General features: G+C 45.0%; 1 long non-coding RNA gene across 1 annotated transcript in view; it reads left to right on the top strand.

Annotated features, from left to right (window-relative positions):
* LOC127484919 (uncharacterized) overlaps positions 1 to 26057 on the top strand; it is a 695554-nt gene that overhangs the window by 21125 nt on the left and 648372 nt on the right. Inside the window, exons 2-3 of the long non-coding RNA XR_011385634.1 lie at positions 14430 to 14684; positions 17045 to 17173. This is a non-coding gene — a long non-coding RNA (uncharacterized lncRNA). The remainder of the gene's footprint in view (positions 1 to 14429; positions 14685 to 17044; positions 17174 to 26057) is intronic.

Here is a 26057-nt window from a genome sequence, read left to right as displayed (position 1 = left end):
GATCTAGTGCAAACAGCAGCGGGGATGCTCTGATCAGATAAGGTCACTAATCCTATCCTGTGGACCCCACCCTCACGCCATCATTGAAATCTAGTCAGCTGCCCCAAGTCCCATCTCTTAACACACCGTCACACTCCACATCAGGACTTCTGCATAGGAATTCAGGAGATGCAGATATTCAGTCCATATGATGCGGTGGTAGCTGTGCAGGTGTGAGAAATGGCCAGATGCTGGGGCCCGTCTAGAGACACACACACAGTAGGACTCAGTGCTGGATGAGATGTGAAGTATCAGAGAGATGTATGAAGGGTGATGGTGACTCCACAACAAGGCAGGCGGCAGGGTCTGAGTGAGGGGAGCTGCCTAGAGGCCCTCTGGAGCTGACAGCACTGCCCATGGGGAAACTGGTGAGTTATGTGAAGTTGGTCTTGGGTCCCCTGGTACTTGGGCCCTGTAGCTCTTCTCAGTCCTGATGCCTTCTCACTCTCTCATTTCTTTCTTTCCTCTTTTTAAAAACTGTTCTGTCCCAGCTGATTTTTGAAAGTGTGCTAAGCAACTATTGTCCCCAACTGCCTGTAAAGAAATGAAAAGGTTGAGAAGGAGAATGTGAATTAGGTAATGATTTATTTTTTTATTAAGCACCAAAGCAGTGTGTTTAACAATTTTTTATTTTAACTTTTAATTAGTTTTTAAAAGATTCTTTGTGCTTTGTAGCTACAATTCTAAGAACATAATGATATTCCCTTCCTCCCTCCCACCCCTTTTCTTCCTCCCATCCTCCTTCCTTCTCCCTTTATTTCTATTTTTTTAGTTTTTAAGATAACACATTTTAAATTTACATCACAGTAAAAAGGCTTAATATTTTGCCAAATAAAAAACTTAACAAGTAAAAAGCAAAAATACTGTAGTGTAGTGGGAATCTAGACAATTACTGTGAACAGTAATTGAATGAAAAAAATGACCATTTCACCCATATAGACTGAATTTTAAAGTAATCACAGATCATTAAAACTATAGTAGTATAACATTCTCAATCAGTTAGTTTTTTGGTTTGCTTTTTGAATTATAGCTCCCACACATAAGGGAGAGTGTATCATATTTGTCTTTCTGTGTTCAGCTTATTTCACTCAACATCGTGTCCACTGGTTGCATCCATTTTGCTGCAAATAGTGGAATTTCATTTCCAATTTTAGTTTCTCAAGGGCAGCAACCATGTACTACTTTCTTAGAAAGCAGTCTGGGGCTATATAGAGGGTAGTATTTGGAACATCCAAGGAAACCTGGTTCCACCATTTACTTGTGTGATCTGGGCAACTTGCCTTTCTGAATAGCAGTTGTTTTTCATCTATGAAATGGAATGAAAAGAGTTGTAGGATTTTTTCTATATTAAATAACATCATAAATGGAAAGTGTCTAGCCCAGGTCAAGCTTTTGTTAACTCCTCCTGATTCCAATTTCAATTTGCCTCTTTTATCTTCCATTTGAGGCCTTGCTTGGTGACAAGCTGGTTAGCTGTCCATTAATAAACTGAATTATGTTAAGATGTTTTTCTGGTTCTCAAAACTGACCACATATTACAGCAGTGGGGGAGTTTTTTTTTTTTTTTTTTTTTTTTTTTTTTTTTTTTTTTTTTTGACAGGCAGAGTGGACAGAGAGAGAGAGAGAGACAGAGAGAAAGGTCTTCCTTTGCCGTTGGTTCACCCTCCAATGGCCGGCGCGCTGTGGCTGGCGCACCGCGCTGATCCGATGGCAGGAGCCAGGAGCCAGGTGCTTTTCCTGGTCTCCCATGGGGTGCAGGGCCCAAGCACCTGGGCCATCCTCCACTGCACTCCCTGGCCACAGCAGAGGGCTGGCCTGGAAGAGGGGCAACCGGGACAGAATCCGGCACCCCGACCGGGACTAGAACCCGGTGTGCCGGCGCCGCTAGGCGGAGGATTAGCCTAGTGAGCCGCGGCGCCGGCCAGTGGGGGAGTTTTAAAAACTAATCAGGCTCAGGCCCCACCTCCTAAGCTTTCTGATTTAACTGCTCTAGAGGGAGATAGCCAAGAATTAGTATTGTGTAATTTTAATTTGTTTGAGATGCAGAGAGAGGGGAATGCAGGAGGGAGGGAGGAAAGGAGGAAGAGAGAGAGAGAGATATATACTTCCTATTTTCTAGTTCACTCCCCAAATGCCTACAATGGCTGGTTCAGTCCAAAGACAGGCCCTGGGAACTCAACCCAGGTCTCCAATACAGGAACCCAACTACTTGAGCTATCACTGCTGCTTGCTAGTGTGTGCATTAGCAGGAAGCTGGAGTATGAATGTAGAGGTAGAACTTGGACCCAGATACGCTGGTGTAGGATGTGAGAATCCTCACTGGTGTCTTAACCATTAGGCCCATTGTCCAGTCCAAGTAGGCAGTTAATGACCAGAAAGTAGCTAATAGCATTTTAGAAAAAATATTGGATGTTGCAAACGTTTGCCACAGGCTGAAGTTTTCATTTGAGGAATTAAGGGCTTTTCTAATGCATCTCTCAATATACAGTATTTATTGCACATTTAGCGTGTCAGACAGTGTTCTAGGTTGCCTCTGCCTCTCTTTCCTGAGCTTATGTACATTGGACTTCATTCAGTTCTTTGAAAATCCCTCATGCCCTCCATCACTCAGGCTATTTCTTCTTGCCTCCCCCTTTTATGTCTTCTTTGTCCTGAAAACTCCTGACTCCTGGTATCATTTAGATTCTCCTGTTGTCCCAATTTGTAGGTGTTTATCAGTCTGCTTACGTGCTTAATATTTGTCCTCTGCACTCTATTGTAAGCTGCACAAAGGCAGGGACGGGTCTGTGTTGTTTGCCACTGTTCTCTCTGAACCAAGCCAGAGGTAATGTTTGTTGAGTGAGGGCAATGCAGAACACGTCCTTTCTCTGCACTGGGCTCAATTAGGAGTGGTCCATGGGTCAAGAGAGATTCCAACCTTAGCCTCCCAGAAAACATGCTGTGACTGCCCCTTCCAAGCTGAGTCCTGGTGCTGAATCCAGCCAAGCGGTCACCCTGTCACCTCATGAGCTCATTTCACTTTCTTCTTATCTGGCGTTACTCAGCACCATGCAGTGGTTTTGATAGTGTTGAACCCACACAGAAAGGGTTGGAATTGTGCACTGCTATTCCCAAGAGACCCCTCTGCTTCTCTGTAAACTCTGGGCTGGAAGTTGACAAGGTTTAAGGAGCTGGAGCTATTTATCCAGACAGAGTTACCAATGTCTGTGTTGGGAAAGAAGGGGTTGACTCAACTCCACTAGCCCAGACCCACCCCAGTTTAGTCAAAGTGTTTTATTATCAAAATGCTTCATTGGCCTGCAGGTCAAAAATTCATTTTATTACTAGTGATATATAGTAGATTTGGGTGCCTGCCTATACTTCCAGTGGAGGAAGGTGGGGGTGTATGTTGAAGATAGACCTCCAAAGTCATTTTATTTATGCTGTTCCCAAATAGGAGACCTTTCATATTTCAAGTATGTAGGGAAGAAAAACCCATGTCTATTACTGAAAACATTTGCTGAGTGGTTTTAGAATGGGGTCCCTCCTAAGCCAATCTTGATAGAAGATATGGATGCAAGTGATGTATTTGGAAGGTGATTCTAGAAAGCCCTGGGAGGGGATGTGGAAAGTGAGATAAGGAAAGGAAGAAAACCAATAGAGGCACATTAATGATAGGGTTTCTCTTGTGGGTGACTGGCCCTGAGCCCTGCTATGGTCCCCTGGGAGGCTTTGCCACCTAAGGGGTGAGAAGGTGGGGGTATGCATTTGCACATTTACATCCTCCGTTGTTTGATAGCCACTGGGAGGGACATGAAGTCCTGGTCCTCACAGCCTGCCCCATGTGCACACAGAGTATGATCCTGTGGCTAGGGAGAACCTTCAGGCAGAGAGCCACAGAGAATTTCCTTGGAAGCCATAGGTGTGTATGGAAATCATGAGCCACAATAGGCTGTGGGCAAGGAACCTGCAGCATCTCTACTGAGACCTCTGTGTGTGTGCGCCCCAGTGCTAGGAGTGTCCCCCAAAGCCCATGGAGGCATGTAGTTCAAATTGATAATGATTTGGGTATGTCAGCAGGGCATATGGTATATAATAAATGTACAGGACACATACATATCTTCAACAAGTACAAATAAGTCCACAAATTAAGAAGGAATGAACCCTGTGTGAAAACTGGTGGTTACTGGTGCCGCGGCTCACTAGGCTAATCCTCCACCTAGCGGCGCCGGCACACCAGGTTCTAGTCCCGGTCGGGGCGCCGGATTCTGTCCCGGTTGCCCCTCTTCCAGGCCAGCTCTCTGCTGTGGCCAGGGAGTGCAGTGGAGGATGGCCCAAGTGCTTGGGCCCTGCACCCCATGGGAGACCAGGATAAGTACCTGGCTCCTGCCATCGGATCAGCGTGGTGCGCTGGCCTGCAGCACGCTGGCCGCGGCGGCCATTGGAGGGTGAACCAACGGCAAAGGAAGACCTTTCTCTCTGTCTCTCTCTCTCACTGTCCACTCTGCCTGTCAAAAAACAACAACAAAACCAAAACTGGTGGTTTATGCCAGCCAGCACTGGCCCCTTTCCTGTTGTTTAGATAAATTGCATGCATTTGGGGGCATATTTAGCAAATGTCAGCGACATCACAAAACAATTGTCTGAAAAATGTGCATCGTACATTTATTTACATTACATACAACTTTCAATTGACAGGGAAAATATGAACAGATTTAAATGAAAAAATTTACCAGTAAATTTTCCTGCCTATTTGATATAACTTAAGAGCTATCACACTGAATGCAAGTTGCCCTATAAATTAGGCTTTATGGTGCCAGCCCTACTTGAAAGGTATGTAATGAAGAAAGGTTGAGAAGAATGGTGGTAAATAATGGAGAAAATACTGGTGTGTGGTACTTTAGGTGTGTGAAGCATATGTGTGTTGTGTGAAGTAGAGACTAGGTGGCGTGGGAAAGAGTAGAATTTAAGATGAGCCAGCAATTAGCCTGAGGAATTGGTAAATAAATATAATGGAACCACCGTGAAACACTTGTCTTATGCTCCATTTCCTTTAGATGATTCCATGTGTTTTTCTCACTAAAAGGTAAACGAAAGCAGGGACTGTTAACTCAAAAAATTATTTATCAGAGTAAGGCCTGATCCTGCTGCACAAATGTCAACTGGAAGTGGAAATAAAAAAATATTTACTTTGGCTGGCTTGTATTTTGCTTTGGGTTTGACTGAAACCCATTAGCATTTATTCCCAACTCCCCCCACTGCCTCTAAATCACTGAGCCAAAAACTGGCTTCCTGTTCTCGAGGTCATATTAGCTCTGGGCACGAGGGGCTCAGTGCTGCTCGGGAAGGGGAGCTCAGTGCTGTGGTCAACACCTGCCTGAACTCACTTTTTTAGTTCTCCCCTCGATTCCTTGCGTTAAGAATTTTTAGAAGTGATCTTCTCTAAAACTAAAGTTATTGACGTAGGGACTCATCTTGCCTCATGTCTGGAAATATTCACTGGTTAGTAGTTAAACAAAATAGAGCACAACCAATACACTAGGGAAAATGATACCCTGTAGATGTAGATATTACAACATAATTATGGCATTCATGTGTGAAAACCAATGTGAAAGTGTCCAGTTTTTTAATTTTCTATTTTGTTTTATTTTTTGAAGATTTATTTATTTATCTGAAAGAGATACAGAGAAGAGAAGGAGAGAGAGAGAGAGAGAGAGAGAGATCAATCTTCCATCCACTGATTCACTCCCCACTCCCCAAATGGCTACAATGACTGGGGCTGAGCCAGGGCAAAGCTAGGAGCCAGGAGCTTTCCCTGGGTGACTTGGGCCATCTGTGGCTGCCCTCCCAGGCACATTAGCAGGGAGCTGAACTGGGATGCGAACTGGGACCAATATGGGATGCCGGCACTATAGGCGAAGGCTTAACCTTCTACACAGTGTCAGCTACAAATTTCCAGTTTTTAAATGACTTTTTTTCAGCCTGCATGCGTTTCTGGGCTATGATCTATGCTGTGTTGGAAGGTGTGCAATCTTATCTTCTAAACTGCAGTTACCTGTGGGGTTGTTAAATATCAAGGGCTGGGAAAGCCATGTGGCTGGGAAAGCCACGTGCTGACGTTCTGCCTACTATACTCCTCTGTGGGATTGACTTTGTCCTCATGCCGAAGTCTAAGCATGATTACGTGTGTGGTCTCTAATTCTTGTGGAGGTTGGTACCTTGTGTGCCAGCTCCCTTGACTGGCAGATGAGGGAAGTTCTTGAAAGAAATGGTGAGAGAGGTGTGATCACAGCTGGCCTAGAATCATTGTGGATCATTAATGGTGACACATATGCAACAGGTGCGTTTCCCCGGGGGACCAGCAGTTAATGGACAAAGGACTTCTTTGCAGATGGCCACATGACTCTTCCATTGATGCCACCTTTTGATGCATACAGAATGCCTTCTTAAGATGGCTGGGAAACCACACTATGGAGGGGATAGGAAAGAATAGAGGTGGGAAACTGGAAAATTATCAAAATCACCTCTACAACCCCTAAAAGTAGCATATTGATTTTTTTCCCAATCTCACTAGCAATGGAAAGATCCACTCTCTTCCTTTCTTGTCAGTCACTGTCTGGATGAACCTCTTGGTTAGGATCTAGCTGTGAAGAGCGGAACTGCACTAGGAATTTTAATGGAAGGGATTTAGTACAGGAATTCTCTACATAGGCACTGGAAGCTCAAGTGCAAAAAAGAAAGCCCGAGATGAATAATTTCAGAATGTACTTACCCACTGCTAGTCCACAAGCAGTGGTTCTAGTGGGGGAAGGACCCTGATGGGGGCGGCTGCCTTGATCTCTTTGTGGCAGGTGTCCTGCTGCTGGTGCTCAGCCTATGAGGGGTGACAGGATGGGTGCTCTGATGGCATGTCCCAGTGAGTTAGGGAGCACAGATGGCGCATCCTGCAGTGGCTGCTGGCATCTCAGACTGTGAGGTGAGGCTGCCATTACAGAGAGGCTGACAGAAACTGGGAAAGAAGAAACTCGGAGTCCCTTTCCCCCGTAACCATGCCCTGAATAAACTCCAGGGGATCCTCCAGTTTCAGTCTCCTGTTGGTAGAACCACACAGGGAGCCAGCTAGCCTGGGAATCCCAGAAGCCTACTTGCAGAGTTCCAGCTCTGGGATCCTAGGGTAAAGTATAGAGTAGTAGGCTGGGAGCCAGAGAGACAAATAAAGAACTGTCATAGTGATCCCCTGTCACCAAAGGAAGTGTGTCTTTGACTTTCACCTTGGTTTCTGCTTCCCATTCCTCCTCAGCCTGGCCTAGCCCTCCCTGGGCCATCAGGTGCCGTAGGATGTTGCACAAAATGCAGATTAGAGGGCTTTCGTTGCTATTTCATGTCAGTAATATTTTCTCTATTTCTGCACTTCTGGGGAACCCGCTGAAGCCTTGCATTTTAAATTGAAAGGAATAATATAATTTTTGATTTGCCTTTAAAATATATCATTAATTTGAACAAGGTTTAAGGATATTGAGGTTGGAGAGAAGCAGGGAATGAAAGTGAACACATCAGAAAAGTTAAACTCAAGCAAGAGATGAATGTATCTCCCTCATAATCCCTTATAAAGTACTGTTTACAAGTCAAAACACCCTTATTCTGATTAATGTGAGGGACGTAATAAGGTCTTAAAATCCTCCTGGTTCACTTTTAAATGAACCTGCAAGCTGTAAGATTCCCTTTGATCCATGTATGCAAATTGATCTTTGAGGCTGGTGCAGGTGACAATGGAATTTTCCAACTGCACAGCAATATACGCTTAATTATACATGGTATTGTTAGAGACACCCATTTTTCATGGAATTATGAAGGTTTCATAACTTTGGCAAAGTCATTTAATGAGAGCGGTACTGAGATTGTGGCACTGATATTCTAAGTAACATCTGTAATCACCAGTGATTGGGCTTTAAAGGGGTTTTAAATTTGTGATAAATAACTCCCTTTATGTGTGAGGACTTGTGCTTTATTAAAAACGTTTTATATTTGTCAGTGAAAGGTTTTGATAAGATAAGCTGGTTCAGTGACTGATGTCATCATGTACCTTCCAGCAATTAGCATGCTTTATTTTAGGAAATATTGGGGAAAGAAAAAAAGAAGTGGAGGGAAGGAGAAGGATAAAGATGTAGGTCGGTTGTTTGCTTAAACAATTATTTGTAAAGTGCCAAAGCTGATAAACAAACTCTTGTTTGTCTCTGGAATTCATAGGCATTGATTTCCTATCAAGGAAGTTAGAACCTGTGCCCAGAGAAGGTCACTCCATGTTCCACTTTGATTTTTTAGATTGGTGTCCTGGGTTCCTCAATTCCTGGGCTTCTGGAAATTTTTCCTTCTCTTTTCTTACCTCCTGTCCAGGGCCCGTGTATTTCTCGAGTCCTCTCCTGAATCTCCAAAGATACTCGCCTGTCTGCTGGGCTGGTAAGCATCCTGCTCCCCACCTCCTTCCTTTTAATCATATTTTCTCAGAAGGTGGAAGCAGCAGTGGCATATGGTTTTGGAATCAGGGTATTCCTCCATCCGCTTCAAATTGCCTCAGTACCACAGATTTCCTTGTAGGTAAATTAGGCACTTCTGAAAACAGGATGAGGTCTTTGAGACCTACAGCTATGCTTAATTATAATAGCTTATATTTGCATAATGTTTTAAAGTACATTGTCTCCTATAAGGCACTTACCTAATTATATTTTAATTGTATTGTTTACAGGTCTGTCTCTCTTAATAGAATGTGAGCTTCTGGAGGGCCAGAAATATAGATTTCTCACCTGGCAGGCCCAGTGCCTGGTATAGAATTAGTACTTTAGTAGCTGTTTGTTGAATATGGAATAAATCTTGTACCAGCTTTACTCACAAGGATAGTATGAGGCTTAGATGAGCCATTAAACAGAAAAGCCCTGATCATTGAGCCTGGTACATAGATGGCGCCCGGTAAAGATTTTTGAATGAAGTAAGGCCTGCTGTGTTGCAAGGAGGATTGGTATCAGGATGCTTCTAAGGTGTGAAGCCCTGGAATGCAGCTTTGCTTCTTGAGATGAGGGTTTTCCCATCCTACTTACTGATTCTCACACTGACCTGGAGCCAGAAGAGTGGAGAAGTGCCATCCCACTGGTTCTCCAAATAAACACGATTACTCATTTGAACAACGCTGTCCTATGAAATCATGTTCATAATGCATGACAATAGAACAGGAGCAGTGTGACAAGAGATCAAAATAATGGATGACCTCTTAAAGCACATGTACCTCCCAGAAAAGCAAGATATGGCGAGAGAGTAGCATATTTACCTTCACTATCGCATTTTGAAATCCCATGCAGGAATTTGTATGGCTGGATGTTTACTCCTCAGTTGTGGGCTGTAAGCTCCAGGAGGCCAGCTTCTGTCATGGTCAAGAGTTTCCTTAGCGCCTGGCACAGTGCCTAGCATATGGTAGATGTTGTCATAAACTGCATTCATAGGCCCAATTTTTCACTCTCTTGTTGTGCACATCCTTTCTTATCTGGCCCTGTGGTTTGTGCCATCAAAGCAGCCAAATCTATGTTTCTGCCTCCTGGTTTTGCATTTGTTTAATGTGACTTGCTTTGGCCAATGTTAGTGGTTAAAGGCTTACAAGGCAAACGAAAAGCATGGAAAGTACTTGAAAATGAAGCTTGTCTTGTGCACCTGCTGTTGGGATGAGAGGTACATGATTGGGCTCTCCTTCTAGTTCCAGGAGGAGGAGAAGTATCTGTAGCAGAGCTTTACCACAGCCACGCCAGGCCGGGTCAGCCCACTCCCAGATGGGAGCAGCACAGTTGCTCAGCTCAGACCATCCTCAATCAGTTGACCCTCGTCCATCACAAGGATCTGGGAAAGTAGGGTTAGTCTTTAGATGTATGTGGTTTGGAGTGGTTTTCTGAAGTATTTTTGGGCTAACTGATTCAGGTACTTAATGAACATTTGTTGAATGCATGATTGCATACCTGGTATTGCACAGCCAGCTGTTCATAGGTACCTATTTCATTTCCTAGTGTCGCTTCCCATAGAAGAAATGATCAGTGAAACACAGATGAAAGATGCACAGAATTGTGCATTAAGAAACCAGGTTTTAATAGTGGCTCCACTATCCTTTAGTGGCTTTATTGAAACAAATCTATAAAGTGAGGACAGCTGTACCAAATGTGTATCCTAGCAATTTCATGGGAAGAGTGTGAAGATGAAAAGAGATGGTTGGGGCCGGCACTGTGGCATAGCAGATAAAGCTGCCACCTGCAGTGCTGGCATCCCTTATGGGTGCCAGTTCGAATCCTGGCCACTCTACTTCAATTGAGCTCTCTGCTATGCCTGGGAAAGCAGAAGATGCCGCAAGTCCTTGGGCTGCTGCACCCACGTGGGAGACCTGAAGATACTCCTGGCTCCTTGCTTCGGATTGGTGGAGCTCCAGCCATTGAGCCCATCTGGGGAGTGAACCAGCAAATGGAAGACCTGTCTCTGTCTCTCTCTCTCTCTTTCTGCCTCTGCCTCTCTGTAACTCTGCCTTTCAAATAAATAAAAATAAATCTTTAAAAATAAAAGAGATGGTAGACTTTGAAAAAGCTAAATGTTCTCTACTAACGTTATTACTAGGTTTTGCCATAATGACTCATGTATCTGATCTCATCAAGGGAAAGATATTTTACAGAAGAATGTTTTTCAGAAAGTAAAAGTGTTTGTGTGTAAATGTCATTACATTTATTTTTTCCTCTTTGTGTATCTTTCTGAAACTTAGCATTTTGACATAATCATTGCTTCTTAATGAGTCAGGATTATAATTATGATCAGCACTAATTTTGTACTTTCACAACTCAACTATAAAATAAGGGCTCTGGGTGACATTCAGTGACCTCCACTAGCCTTTCGTATCCAAATATTTTGCTTCTTGATTGTGCTGGCACACCGTGAAGTCCTTAGGGATTACTAAAACACGGAGGACTAAGGTGGCCCTTTCTCCTAATGCTCACTACTTGCCCGACTTAGAATAGTTTTTCTGCCTGCTCTATTGATGTTTTGTTGTCATCCAGGATAGTTTCTTCAGTGGTCAGTGTGCTGTTTCTAATCTACTGGTTTTTGTTTGTTTAAATAAACGATCATTTGGAGATCAGTGGTCTTTATATATTTCTAATATGATTAAGTTTTATAGACTTTGGTGGGCACCTATGCTATTGTAAAGGCCTTTAAGCTAATTTTGGGGTGCTCTGGTTTATAACTGGCTGAGGCAGACAGCTACACATTAGACTCTTGAGTAGGAGAAGTTTTCCTGAATTGTGGTCTTCCGGCCACAGCTGCACTTTAGCGTATGGTCTTCAGTTTATGCTCACATCATTCTTCTCTCTTCATTTCACATTGCTTCATGTGCTTTGTGAGGGAAGCAAAGGCAGTTTTTAGACACCAGTTTTCATCCCCTTTGCCCATTTCCTATTCTGCATTCAAATGAAGGGCACCCTTTTACATTCTGCATCAGGAAAATAAAGCTCCTGGACATGTTGAGCATGACTGACCCACTTCTGATCTGTGATCCAGCTAAGGTTATGCCACATGGAAAGAATGCAAATGCAGATCCAGATAGACATGGACTTCGTGTTGGCTTTGCTACCTGTTAGCTGTTCCGTCTTTCTAGCTGTGCAATGAAAAACTTCAAGGTTGTAGTTTTTTTGTCCATAAAATGAGAATAATCATGGTTCCTACATTATTGTCCTGTTTTGAGGTTTAAATAGGGTATATGTATAGAAGTTTATCATAATGTTTGGCAGATGTAATAATTTATAAATATTGTCATCACTTATCTTATTATTAATATATGTTCATGGTAGAAATTTGTAAATTATAGAATGGTTCAAATCAAAATTGAAAACTGCAGAATTCCATCTCCCAATGCATCATTGTTGATAGACAGACAATAGAGAGAGAGTTGGGGGTGTATTTGTCTAGCCGATTACTTGTTACTCTACAAAACAGGCATTTCCTACAGCAATTCTAATTAGAATGCCAAATTTAGGTCCTCTTTTGGAGTTTCTCAAACCTGCCTCTGGAGCAAGAAATTAATACACATTTTTAGCAAGTTTCTTCCCTAGGGGGTAGGGGGAAGTGCTCATAATTAAATTATATAGAACGCTTAAAAGCTTTTCTACTTGCAGATTGTTTGGCTCAATTCGAATATATTTTCCAAGCCTACACTACATGGATTACACATAGCTGTTTCTGTGTTTCTCTTAGATAAAACATCAAGAGTAAAAGTGCTCTAGGTTCTGATTTTTGCAGGGTTGTATGTCCAAAGGTCAGTGATTTTTCTGGATTGGATGGCAGTAATTATCTTAACAGGATAGTAACATTTTTTGATAAGGGACTAGTATCGTTCCCTTGGAGATAACTCCCAGATTTGGAAGCTAGAAATCAAGTTCACTGTTCCAATATGTCAAAGCTTCAGTTGACAAAGAAATCATTTCAGAGTCATGGTGTGAGGTGCAAAGTGGGCTTTTTCCTGGAATTTTGACTAGAACTTAACATCCGAGAACAAAAGGCAAGTCCCTTGTGTTTGAGCTCAGAGAACTGTGGCCCATGGGGACAGCCTCCGGGGTTTGGCTACTGAGAGGCATCATTTCAGCAGAACAGGCTCCAAAGCCCTTTGTGTGCTTGTGTGCTTCTGCCTCCATCACATAAAGTAGGCTATGGAATAGTAGGGCGTCCCTGAAGGGGAGTTGGAGATTGGTGAAGTGGCAGCCATTCCTTCCTCCCCACTTCTCTATGGAGCACTCAGCTTGTCCTCTCCTTCCTGCAAGATTGAGGGTGCCAAATATCCCGTGGGCATTCTTCCCTGGCATGGCAAGATTAGGAGAGTCTCCTGTGCCTGAGTAGACACTACAGAGGGTAGCTAGAGAGGAAATTCTTTTCCTTACGTTCTGAGGGGCCTGCCAGCTTGGCAGGGGAGTCCCATCAGCAAATGCCATGGGGAGGATGCTGAGGAGGAGTGAGATTGAGGCCAGCTGGATCATCAGTCCAGGGCACTGTTCAGGGGTTTTCCATGGGGGTCTTTGAAAAATCAGCCATCACCACAGCCTGCCAGGGTGCACATTAGTGGGAAGCTGGAATCAGAAGCAGAGCTGGGCCTGAAACCTAGGCCCTCCAATATGGGATGTGGCCATCTCGAGCTGTGTCTTTACTGCTGCACCAATGCCAGTCCCAGAGCTGGCATTTTGATTCCTGTCTCACAGAAGAAACCCAGGACAGTCAGAGATAGAAAGGATGGTAGTAACACCTAGAGAAAGAAGGCTCCTGGCTTCGGCCTGGCCCAGCTCCGACTGTTGCAGCCATTTGGGGAGTGAACCAGTGGATGAAAGACCTCCCTCTCCCTCTCCCTCTCCCTCTCCCTCTCCCTCTCCCTCTCCCTCTCCCTCTCCCTCTCCCTCTCCCTCTCCCTCTCCGTAAATCTTTCAAATAAATAAATAAATCTTAAAAATATTTGTCTATAGACTTTGTGACCATCACTACCACTACACAAGAGAACTGCAGTTATAACCAATAAACAGAAGGAAGACTTGAAAAAATATTTCTCTTTTCCTCCCCATCTGGCTTTGAACCCAGAGGAGTCTGGGCTGGGAAGAGAGTAGTGTGTGAGCAGCACTTTTCACCTTGTTTGATACCCGTTCCATGCCTCTAGAGGCACTGGTCAGCTTGGCTTGGAATTTGAATCAAATATGAGGCTGGGATTTTAAAATAAGGAAGACTATGTTTTGGACTGTCTTTGTTCTAAGTTAATATTAATCGAATATTAAATTAAACATCTATCTTTATACAAAAAAATGATGTGTCAAAAATAATGTAATGAAATATCATAATAGTTTATTTCCTTACTTGCAACATTCATCCAACACTTTATCAAGTCAAGTTTGTCTATCATGGGGCTGGCACTGTGGCTTAGTGGATAAAGCCACTGCCTGTGGTGCTGGTATCCCATATGGGCACCGGTTCGAGTCCCGGCTGCTCCACTTCTGATCCAGCTCTCTGCTATGGCCTGGGATAGCAGTAGAAGATGGCCCAAGTCCTTGAGCCCCTACACCCACATGGGAGACCCAGAAGAAGCTCCTGGCTCCTGGCTCCTGGCTTTGGATCAGCCCAGCTTTGGCCATTGAGTCTGTTTGGGAAGCGAACCAGTGGATGGAAGACCTGTCTTTCTCTCTCTCTCTCTCCTTCTCCTCTCTGTAAATCTGCCTTTCAAATACATAAATAAGTCTTAAAAAATTTGTCTATTGTGTTGTGTTGAGCAAATGTATTATAGACTTGTTAATGTATAAAACAGGTAGGTACAGGCCACTTAAGTCAGAGGTTGCTGACTGATAAGCAAATTCTTTTTCCTTTTCTTCTAGGGCATGCTGCTTGGTTCCATTCCTCAGCCTCCCTCACAGCTGAATGTGCACTTGTGACCAGTAGAATGAGAGTGGATGCTATGTCTCATTTCCTCCTGTAGGCAGTCCCACCATGCTCTCTTTCCTTGTCAACTGAATGCTGCTACAAGACCCTCATGATGCCAGAGCCCACAGGGTGGAAGGAATCTGAATTGCTGAATCGCCACATGGGAGAAGAGCTGCCCAATGACTGTGAAGCGTGTTTTGGATTATCATGTGAGCAGGAAATGAAATTCTGTTGTCTTTCAGCCATTATATATTTAGGGGGCCTGTTTGCTATAGCAGCTTAACCTATGCTACCTAACATATTACCGCACTACGGATTTTCCACCCTTAGTGATCACAGTTCTGATTCTTTCTGATTTGTCTACATTTACTTGTTTTGATTTCCTTTGATCTCTTCAGCCTTTAGCTTTGTGGCTGTGAGGTTTTTGGAGATAATAACAGAAAGGGATTGTATTTAAGTGAAATTATTACAGTCAGGTTCCACCGATGATTTTTGCAGAGGCCAAACTCTGTCAAGACTAGATAGCAGCTGTGGGTAGCCAAAAATCTCTATGATTAGGAACAAAGACAAGTATTAAACCTGATCCAACCTTGATGTGGTTGTCTAATCATGGATTCTGGTTTTCGGGACCAATGCTGCTTTGTATCCTAGCCTTTTGTTGTAAGATAGCTCCAGAGGCGCTGTGTTCCCATGGCCTCTGAGGAGGAAAATCTTGTGGAGTAAGGGAGGAGAAAAAGAAGAGAAATTTGCTCTGCCCAAAAAGGAAGCCTTTAGCAAATGTGAGATAACTTGAAGCAGCTTGAAGGGAGAAGTTTATCCATGTTAAAAGAATTTCATCTGAGTCTCCCTAAAAATAAAGGGAATGTCAACAAAGTAGGTGAGAATTTTTAAGTGAGAGTACTGATAATTTTTAAAAGTAGGAACTTTATTTTTTTTATTTGACAGGTAGAGTTTTAGACAGTGAGAGAGAGAGAGAGACAGAGAGAAAGGTCTTCCTTCTGTTGGTTCATCCCCCAAATGGCCGCTATGGCCGGAACTGCACCAATCCGAAGCCAGGAGCCAGGTGCTTCCTCCTGGTCTCCCATGCAGGTGCAGGAGCCCAAGCACTTGGGCCATCCTCCACTGCACTCCCGGGCCACAGCAGAGAGCTGGACTGGTAGTGGAGCAGCTGGGACTAGAACCCGGCACCCATATGGGATGCCGGTGCCATAGGCGGAGGATTAACCAAGTAAGCCACGGCGCTGCCCCCAAAAGTAGGAATTTTAAATCACTAAATGCTGATGTGTATGTGTAAATCCACAAATATGTAAAGTCTATACATGTTAGTGTTGGTTCAAGGATTGTTTTAAAATTTGCTCATAAATAGTATGTAGCATGGCTCTGTATACAATTTTTCAAAACTCAAAAATACCTGTAAGGAAAGTTTTTGCTGTGCTAAAATGTATTTTATGAGAAAAGTTCTCAAGAAGAAATTGCAAAAGAAATTAGAATACCCGAGGTCTTTAAGTGAAAGGAAATGTCATACATAGAGATAGCTCAAAACCTTTTCCTGCTGACTCCTTCATTCTGACTGGCAGTTCTCTTTTCTCTACTGCTGTGTCAGTGAGTGATTTGAGGCCGAGGGCAGATGCCTGGATGATTTGTGAGGCCTACCTAATGCCACGGTGATAGGGATCAATGGTTTGCTCTAAGAAGTAGTAAAATGCATCATTTCTATTGAACAAACAATATTTCTAAAAATATTTTGCTAAGCATAGGAGTAAAACTTGAGATTTACTGTCAGGGAAGAAACATTAGAAAGTTAATCCATCTGACTCATGACACGATTGGCATTTCTCTCAATCAAACTGTATCTGTCATCCCTGTTGAAAGGAAACAGGTGCCTCCAAAAGGTGTTCATTTGTAAACAGTCTTCTTTGGAGCAGGAGAAAGAATTCTGCTTGACATAGTGCATTTTTCTGTATCACTCTTTTTTCTTTTTTTTTTTTTTTAAGATTTATTTATTTGGAAGGCAGATTTACAGAGAGGAGAGGCAGAGAGAGAGGGAGAGAGAGAGAGTTCTTCCATCCACTGGTTTACTCCCCAAATGGACGCAATGGCCAGAGCTGTGCTGATCTGAAGGCAGGAGCCAGGAGCTTCTTCCAGGTCTCCCACGCGGGTGCAGGGGCCCAAGCACTTGGGCCATCTTCTACTGCTTTCCCAGGCCATAGCAGAGAGCTGGATTGGAAGTGGAGCAGCTGGGACTAGAACCGGTGCCCATATGGGATGCCAGCACTGCAGGTGGCAGCCTTACCCACCATGCCACAGTGCCGGCCCCTGTATTACTCTTTTTCAAAATGAAGTTGAAGATAAGAGACTACTAAGACCAATGAGTCCTTAGATGTAATTATATACCAAAAGCTGGGTGACTAAAAGAAGTGCTCATTTTTATTTTTTACTTACCTTTACTTATACAATGAGCTGTATTTGGAAAAGCCAATTGAACTCATATGAGAAAGAAATCACATCATCCAAAGATAATCTTCTGTGTATGCTCACTTAACATTTGTCTCTGGTTTTTCTCTTTTAGAAATATTTGCAGGATATGAATTTCAAACAAGAGACTGAAAACTTAATGGCAGTGGAAAAGCAAATGGGTGTATTCGAAGAGACAAGTGAAACAAAGGAATTGTTTTTGAAAAAGGCCTCCATAAATGTGGTGAGTGTGTTTTTCAAAAAAATATATTGCAGATCAAATTTTTCTTAGAGGTAATTAATACTTTTTTCTTATAAAATGCATTACAATGCATAGTAACTCTTGTATGAAGTTAGTGTAAAGGGGTGTGGTAATCCAAGAAATCTTAAGAATTTGGGAAATTATAATTTTACAAGTGTCACACTTGGAATACAGAAATAAATAGTTACTTAAAGTATTATAAATGTTGATAATAGATATGAAAGCTTTTTGTCAATTCTAGTGTCCACTAGAAATGCTATTATTGCTATTGATTATTATTAGTAGTGAATATACAGAGTGGAAGTCAATACAGGAAAAATGAAACTCTACAGAATCACCTCATGATTCTTGGGGAAGACATAATGAGCTGAAGATAAAATTCTAGCAAGAAGTGTTTGAAGAGTGATCATACAGAAGCCTGATCCTGTGAATCCCAAGCAGGTACATTTTAAGGATAAAGAGGAGCCTTTCAGCATATGGACTTTGGATAGTCTCTCTAATTTAAAAAGTCCCACTAGAAAAATAAATATTAAATTAAGTGATAACTAAATATTATCCTATCCTTACCACAAAACTTCCCTTAAATTTCAGAAGAAGTCCAGCAGTTTTACTGCACTTCAAATGCCCCTTGATTAAAACCTGGGCAGGACTGTGGGAACACATTGAGTTATTTCCCTTTGGGAAAAACCATTTTGGTCTCTTCATGTTGAGCTTTTCCCCAAGTCAGGCTGTTAAAATATTTCTTTTATGTTTTCGTTAGAAACATTTCCAGCACTTGAAAAGCAAATACAGTATGTTTATGTCATCTAAGAAGCCGCTAGCTTTTTGCTAGTCTTCCCCTGATGTTTAAACTACATCATCTGTAGCGGCCCAAAGTGCCTGAGATTGCAGCAAGTTGAATTATATTTTCTTTGAAAATTTAACATTACTATTATCACAGGGTCTTTCTTTTACTCCTGTGTATAAGTAAAGAGTAAGGTAAGTGTCAAAACAAACAATTCTGAAAATTTCAGTGCTTAATACCGTAAGAGTTTATCTGTCACCCATGTCGCATTTGAACTCAGGTAGGGGGTGTAGGTGACTCTGTTCAGTCATTGAGGGATCCAATCCCCTTTTATCACATCCTGTAGATCACTTCCATCCATATTTCATTGGCCAGACTCAATGACACTGCTTCTCCTAACTGTAATCCAGGCATCTGCCCAGAAGGAAAAGAAAATGGTCCTCTGTGAAGGCATAGTGTTCCCTGTGTCATCTCCCCTAAAAACAATGGTATGGATTCAAAAAGCTGAAATCTTCTAGACTGCTTGTTAAGATAGAAAGTCATCATTAAGGCTGGTGCTACGGCTCACTAGGCTAATCCTCCGCCTGTGGCGCCGGCACCCTGGGTTCTAGTCCCGGTTGGGGCGCCGGATTCTGTCCCGGTTGCCCCTCTTCCAGGCCAGCTCTCTGCTGTGGCCAGGGAGTGCAGTGGAGGATGGCCCAAGTGCTTGGGCCCTGCACCCCATGGGAGACCAGGAGAAGCACCTGGCTCCTGGCTTTGGATTGGCACAGTGCGCCGGCCGCAACGTGCCGGCCATAGTGGCCACTTGTGGGGAGCAACTCGGACTAGACTAAGTTACTGGAATTAAGACTTATTCTATGCATCTGCTCTCCCACAATATGGCGCTGGGAGAGAAGAAAACAGCTTCTACACAGCTGCCTCCAGTTCAGCCAATAAACTGTAGGACTTGCTCCTGATTGGAGGAGAGCGGCGTACTCGGCGTGTGGGCAGCCGAGTTAGGATTGGCAGAGGAGGACTATAAAGGAGGAGAGAGACGGCATGCACCAGGAACATCTAAGGGGAACATCTGAGGGAACACCTGTGCAGCCCCGAGAGAGCCGGCCGGCGGTGTGCCGCTCCCCCGCGGAAGTGGGGAATGTGGCCAGGGGGAACTGCCCTTCCATGGAGGTGGAAGGGACAGTAGCCAACCCGGGAAGAACCAGCAGCAAACCCGGGGAGGGCCGAGCAGACGAAAGAACAGTGCAGGGTCCTGTGTCGTTCCTCCATGAAGAGGGGGAGCGACATAATGGTGCTGTGACTCGGATATGAAGCCTAGGCAGGGTTTAGTGTCGTTCCTCCATGAAGAGGGGGAGCGACATAATGGTGCCGTGACTCGGATATGAAGCCTAGGCAGGGTTTAGTGTCGTTCCTCCATGAAGAGGGGGAGCGACATAATGGTGCCGTGACTCGGATAGGAAACTTAGGAGGGAAGAAACGGGAAGAAGTGGAAAATATCGGAGAGAGAGACTAGCAAACAGCCTAGGGAAAAGCCGGACGAAAAAGGTGCCGGAAGAAGCTATTGAAAGCATAGGCATAGACTCGGATACGGACTACGGGGGAAAGCTGGGAGAAATCTCTAAGGTCGAAAGCGAAAGTGAAAGCTAGAACAAACAGACTCGGATACGGACTGTGGGGAGAAGCCAGGAGAAATGAGGGAGGAGTATTGTTGGAGGAAAGCTTGGGGAAACATACCGGGTAGAGAAAAATGTTAGGGAAATTGAAGCCGCGGGGGGCAGGCCGAGGCGGAAACGTAAGCCAGTTTGGGATTCGTCAAGTCAGCCCGGGGAGCAAAAGGCAAAAATCTAAAACTAGAGGCGGAGACGTATGAGCTAGGTTGGAATCCGTCAGATTAGCCTGAGGAGCAAAGGACGGGAAGCCAGACCGAAAGGCGCACACGCGTGAGCTAGGTTGAATTCGCCAGGTTAGCCCGGGGAACTTAGATTGAATACTAGTGGCGGAGACGTGAGCTGGGGCTGTGTGACTCGCGGAAGCCGCCGCGTGCAGAAAGAGCACGGGGCGTGAATAGATAGGGAACGCTGGGCTGGCGCGAGGCCGTGGTGCGGACGCGAAGGGCGTGGAGACTGCGGAGTGTGCGCGCGAAGCCGAGCTGCGCAGAGCTGGGAGCCCACCGGCGGGGCGAGGCGCTGGGAAGCCGCGCAGAGCCGTGAAGCTTCCGCAGGGCGGCGAGGCGCCGAGAAGCAGCCTTGGGGCAGGCGCCGGGAAGCCGCAGGGATAAGAGAAACAGAAGTTTAGAAGTAAAATGAGAGAAATAGGAATGCTGGTAGATAGAAGTAAAATAGGAGAAATAGGAATGCCCGGAGATATAGAGAAAAATAAAGCCTCCCCTCAACATGGCAATGAGAGAGCTTGGATTCGGTCTGCCTGATTAGTAAGGCGGTAAGCACCAGCAGGCAGCTCGACCAGAGTATGAGCTGCAGGTCACCGAAGATAGGCACGAATCAACACCAATAAGTCTCCCCACAATATGGCAATGAGAAGGCTTGGATTCGGTTTGCCTGATAGGTTTTGTAAGCACCTGCAGGCAGTTCTAGCAGAGTAGAGCATGCGCTGCAGGGCACCGAACACAGGCACGCATCAGCGCCTAAAAACCTCCTCACAACATGGCGAAGAGAGGACCCGGATTCAGTTTGCCTGATTGATAGGACTTGTAAGAACCTGTGGCAACTCTAGCAAGCAGAGCAGAGTGTGTGCCGCGGGGCACCGAAGACAGGCGCGTATCAACGCCAAAAAATAAAAAGAAAGGGGGATCTGTGGGGAGCAACTCGGACTAGACTAAGTTACTGGAATTAAGACTTATTCTATGCATCTGCTCTCCCACAATATGGCGCTGGGAGAGAAGAAAACAGCTTCTACACAGCTGCCTCCAGTTCAGCCAATAAACTGTAGGACTTGCTCCTGATTGGAGGAGAGCAGCGTACTCGGTGTGTGGGTAGCAGAGTTGGGATTGGTGGAAGAGGACTATAAAGGAGGAGAGAGACGGCATGCACCAGGAACATCTAAGGGGAACATCTGAGGGAACACCTGTGCAGCCCCGAGAGAGCCGGCCGGCGGTGTGCCGCTCCCCTGCGGAAGTGGGGAATGTGGCCAGGGGGAACTGCCCTTCCACGGAGGTGGAAGGGACAGTAGCCAACCCGGGAAGAACCAGCAGCAAACCCGGGGAGGGCCGAGCAGACGAAAGAACAGTGCAGGGTCCTGTGTCGTTCCTCCATGAAGAGGGGGAGCGACATAATGGTGCTGTGACTCGGATATGAAGCCTAGGCAGGGTTTAGTGTCGTTCCTCCATGAAGAGGGGGAGCGACAGCCACTTAGGGGGTGAACCAACGGAAAAAGGAAGACCTTTCTCTCTGCCTCTCTCTCTCTCTCATTGTCTAACTCTTCCTGTAAAAAAAAAAAAAGTCATCATGAAGACCAGAAGAATGGTTCTGTGGTCAATGTTTTGTTTTTGAGGTGTCTGCAGTATATACTTGTGCATCTTGTATTGGTGTCATGGAGACCGAGGGTTGCTGGGCTGTACAGGCCTTGACTGATGATCGTACAGTATCACATTGCATGATAGGGGCAGTGATTACTGATGTGGGGACCTCAGCCCAGAAATTTCTCAAAATGGATCCATGTATCCGTAGGCAAAAACACAATTCCTCATTCATAGTGTTCTCTGCTAATGATATGCTTCTCCGAATTGAGCAGTGTTTTTCGGAGCCTGTTTAAGAAGGCTTCCACCAAACTGAGGGTGTTCCTAGAAAAGTGACTCAGAGAGTGAGAGCCCTTCTTGTCATCCATTCAACAGTGCTGAAGGTCTGCCCTGCGCCATTCACGGTGCTGCTGGCGAGACAGACGGGGAAGACAAAGGAAGCAGTTCGACCTTCCCAGATCTTAATAGTGGTGATAATGACCAAGAGAACAGATGTCTGCGCATATGCAATTTAACTAGTTAGAAGTGCATGAAGATAACAGAGCGATGTGTTAGGGAGTGTCTAATAGCACTGAGACTTCGTCAGGTGCAATTTCTAGGAAGGCCTTCTGAGGAGGTGGCTATTTTAGAGGAAATATGAATGGTAAGAAGAATCCAGCCACCTGGGGAAGAACATGCCAGATAAAAGAGCTCAGGTGGGAATGGCCTTGTGGTGTTCAAGTAACAGAAAGTCCAGTGCGGCTGGAGTGTATGAATGAGGGGAGGAGCCGGGAAGAAGCAGAGCCAGGGAGACAGGCAGTGCCCACCTCGTGGTGTTTAGAACATACGCTAAGTGTGATGACATGTCAGCAGTTTTCAGCGGGGAAGTGATGTGACTAGCTTTACTTGAAAGATATGACATTTTGGCTTCTGGGTGGTGGTAAATGGACAGAACAGGAGCAGGATGGTGCACGGCCCCAAATGATGGCAGCTGCTGATCCTACCATGGGAGTCTCTGTGCCACGAAGCTTTAATTGTAGGCTCCCATAGGAAACATGGGTTCTGGAGCTGAGGCTGCACTGTGCACAGTGTTAAAATAGAAAGCTGCCAGGGCCAGCGCTGTGGCGTAGTGGATAAAGCCGCTGCCTGCAGTGCCGGCAACCCATATGAGCTCTGGTTCGAGTCTCGGCTGCTCCACTTCCGATCCAGCTCTCTGCTATGGCCTGGGAAAGCAGTAGAAGATGGCCCACGTCCTTGGGCCCTGCACCCACGTGGGAGAGCTGGCAGAACCTCCTGGCTCCTGGCTTCGGATCAGTGCAGCTCCAGCTATTGCAGACATCTGGGGAGTGAACCAGTGGACGGAAGACCTCTCTTTCTCTCTGTCTCTCTGTCTCTGCCTCTCTGTAACTCTGCCTTTCAAATAAATAAATAAATCTTTAAAAAAAAAAGAATAGAAAGCTGCCCTTTCGTAGACTGGGATGTCCCTTGCAGGCTACTCTGTTTCTTTCCTGGGGCAGATTATCAATTGGCATTCTTCTTCCTAAAGAAAGGAAAGGAAAGGAGAAGAGAGGTGAGGAGAGGAAAGGGGAGGAGAGGGGAAAGAAGAAGCAAGGAGCTTAGTTTTAGTGTAAGTCACAGTCTGGCCACGATACATCCCATACATCCCGAGGCTTTCTTCCTAGAGTGAGATGTAGGCAAAATACATGGGGCCTATGAGAAGACTGTAATAGGGAACGTTCTGCTTGGCACACAGGTATGATGCCTGGAGACAAAGAAACCATCTTGGCCTAGAGCAAGCGTGAGAATGGAAGCTTTGAATTCAGGAGGGTCTAGAACACTCATATTTTCATTATTAGTAACCAGATACAATTCCCAGTTTATACGCTTCTCCTCCTGAGCTGAAGCTACTCTTTAAAACAGCACTCGCTAACTTCTGTGCTTTGTGTTGCTTTGTGATGAATGGTGTCCTTGATCAGATAAGTTGGGTAAATGCTGCATGCTCCATCTGCACTTAGGCCTTCTTGGAGCACTCCATTTAAAAGTGCACCACGACCACCACCGCCATCCGCCACCCACCTTGGGCCCTTTTTCCTGCCTTCCTGATGCATACTTCTCTGTGGAAGTTATTACCGAGCATGCCCTGTGGTTGACTGTCTGTCTCTTTCACCTCTCCCCACAATTCAAAACTTGGATGTATGAGGATTTGTGTTTGTTTTGCTCACTGCTGTGTCCTCTGATCTTATTCCAAGAAACTTTTTAATTTGCAGAGAAATGAGCAAGGAGACAGATGAAACTAATCAAGACCAACCATGACAGTGAAGCTTCAACTCCCTTTTTATTTTATTTTTTTTGACAGGCAGAGTTAGACAGTGAGAGAGAGAGAGAGAGACAGAGAGAAAGGTCTTCCTTTTTCCGTAGGTTCACCCCCCAAATGGCTGCTATGGCTGGCATGCTGCGCTGATTCGAAGCCAGGAGCCAGGTGCTTCCTCCTGGTCTCCCATGTGAGTGCAGGGTCCAAGGACCTGGGCCATCCTCCACTGCACTCCCGGGCCACAGCAGAGAGCTGGCCTGGAAGAGGGGCAACCGGGATAGAATCTGGTGCCCCAACCGGGACTAGAACCCGGTGTGCCGGCGCTGCAGGCGGAGGATTAGCCTAGTGAGCCACGGCGCTGGCCTGAACTCCTTTTATAGTCTATTTTCTCTCTCTCCCTCTCCCCCTTTTCCCTTTCTCTCTCTCTCTCTCTCTCTCTAATACAACTGTACATTGTTATAACTTGACTTCCATTCTGCTTGGCCTGTGTTTGATGGGATTAAAACACACCTTTGAAATAGATGTCACAGACTAATTGGCAAGAAAGGAGGAGACAAAGCTATATTCTCATCTCTGGTCACGCTGGAGCCTTTTGTGTGATGTGAACTGGTCGGAAGAGTGTCCTCTGTCTTCCAGCACCAGGCACTCGTGATGACTTTCCTGGATTGTCTTGGTAGATGTCAAGCGATCAGGGGTGAATAACCCCATCTGGCTTCCTTTATGTGGAGGGAGCTGGCAGCAAGTGATGCTGAGATCTTGGGGCTGAAATGACTGGAGAAACTTATGAGGATCCTGCTGTTCATGTCATCTGTCCCCAACCCTCTGCCTTAGCTGGCATGGATGCATTTACAGTGCATCCATAGTCCCTGTCATTCTCTTTCCTCTGTGTGGCATGAATTAAACATCAAACATGGGTATTTGCTTGATAATTCAAGGGATATCGTAGTGACCTCAGATGACCCAGGATGGGGTATCACATCTGCAACTCTCTCCTCCTGGTCTGAGCGTAGTGTGTTTGAGAGGTTACACAGCACTAAGCACTTGGGTCACTACCAAATTGTCCCCAGGTCCTAGTGAGTCAAGATGGCTGTGAGGCAAGACCCTGGCTCCAGACTGGCTCAACAAGGCCTTTCGTTTGGTTCTGCAGCCTTCACACCTCTTCGGGTGAAACCCGTTGGCCTGCTCTTGCCAGTCTCCCTCCCATTCCTTCCTGGGACTCAATTTCTGCATTTGTAAAAGGGGGACACAAAAGTTTGAGGTCTGTCTGCTCCATAGCAGTTTGCAAAAAATGGATGAAGGGTTTTTTTTTTAATGTAATGTAGGTTATCTCTTATGTATTGTATATTGCTGCTTAGTAAGCTAATTCTGAGATTCAGTGGCTTAACACAAAGCAATTGATTATTTCTCATGGCTTAACACATTCTCTCTTAACGACAGAAAGTTTATATAGCCCTCAGCACATTACTAGGGACACAGAGTTGGTACTCAGTTACAATGTGTGATGCCCCTGGCAGCTCTTTTGTGTAGTGCCTCTAATTGTGTAAAGAATGTAGTTAGGATTCACGAACCATTAACAGGTAGGACATTTTATTGATGAAGATTTAGGATAATGGTTAGAGACACAGTACTTTCATGTTTGGACATGTACATGTGCAACTATGATTTATTCTTATCCGGATCCCATGTATTAGTGTTCTAAATTGTCAGATGTTCCATTGCTGGGTAGTATCACGTTGCTTCCCACCTTCACGAGAAGGAAGCAGCAGTGGGGGTAATACTCGTAATGCCATGGCCCTTTGGAACCTGCTTGTGTTGAAATCATGTAGATCCTCTTGCCCTACAGTTCCCTATAAACCCCTCACTAATACTGGCTACTTCATTACTCCAAGCACTGCGGCTGTTGTGCTGCCATTAACACGGCTTCCAGTGAGTCTTTCAGAGGTTTTCTAGCATGCTTTGTTGATGTTGGGCAGTAGTAGCCAAAGTTGGCAGGAAAACGTGAATGCTTAGTCACTTGTGTGGTTACGTTGAACTTACCGTTCAGAATTATTTAGTGTAAATGCACAGTGACACACCTTCTAGCCGTGGTAGACCTTGAGCTCTTTAGGCCATGATCCCTGCGGTCCCAGACTGTGATCTTTCAATGGTTGCCAGTGGGGGAAGAGGAAAGGGCAAAGTGTACCCGCTGTTTCTCCTGTAAAATACAGGTGTAACGTGGATGGGCAACTTGACACATGTGCCCACACGTGTGGCTCAAGTTCTTTTTGCTGTGCCTATAATTTCCCCTCTCTCCCTGAATGGAGTTTTTGGCCAGAAAAAA

The sequence above is a fragment of the Oryctolagus cuniculus genome, chromosome X (genome assembly GCF_964237555.1).
Source record: "Oryctolagus cuniculus chromosome X, mOryCun1.1, whole genome shotgun sequence".
Taxonomy (NCBI): Eukaryota; Metazoa; Chordata; class Mammalia; order Lagomorpha; family Leporidae; genus Oryctolagus; species Oryctolagus cuniculus.
This window is presented reverse-complemented; position numbering and strand designations above follow the sequence as displayed.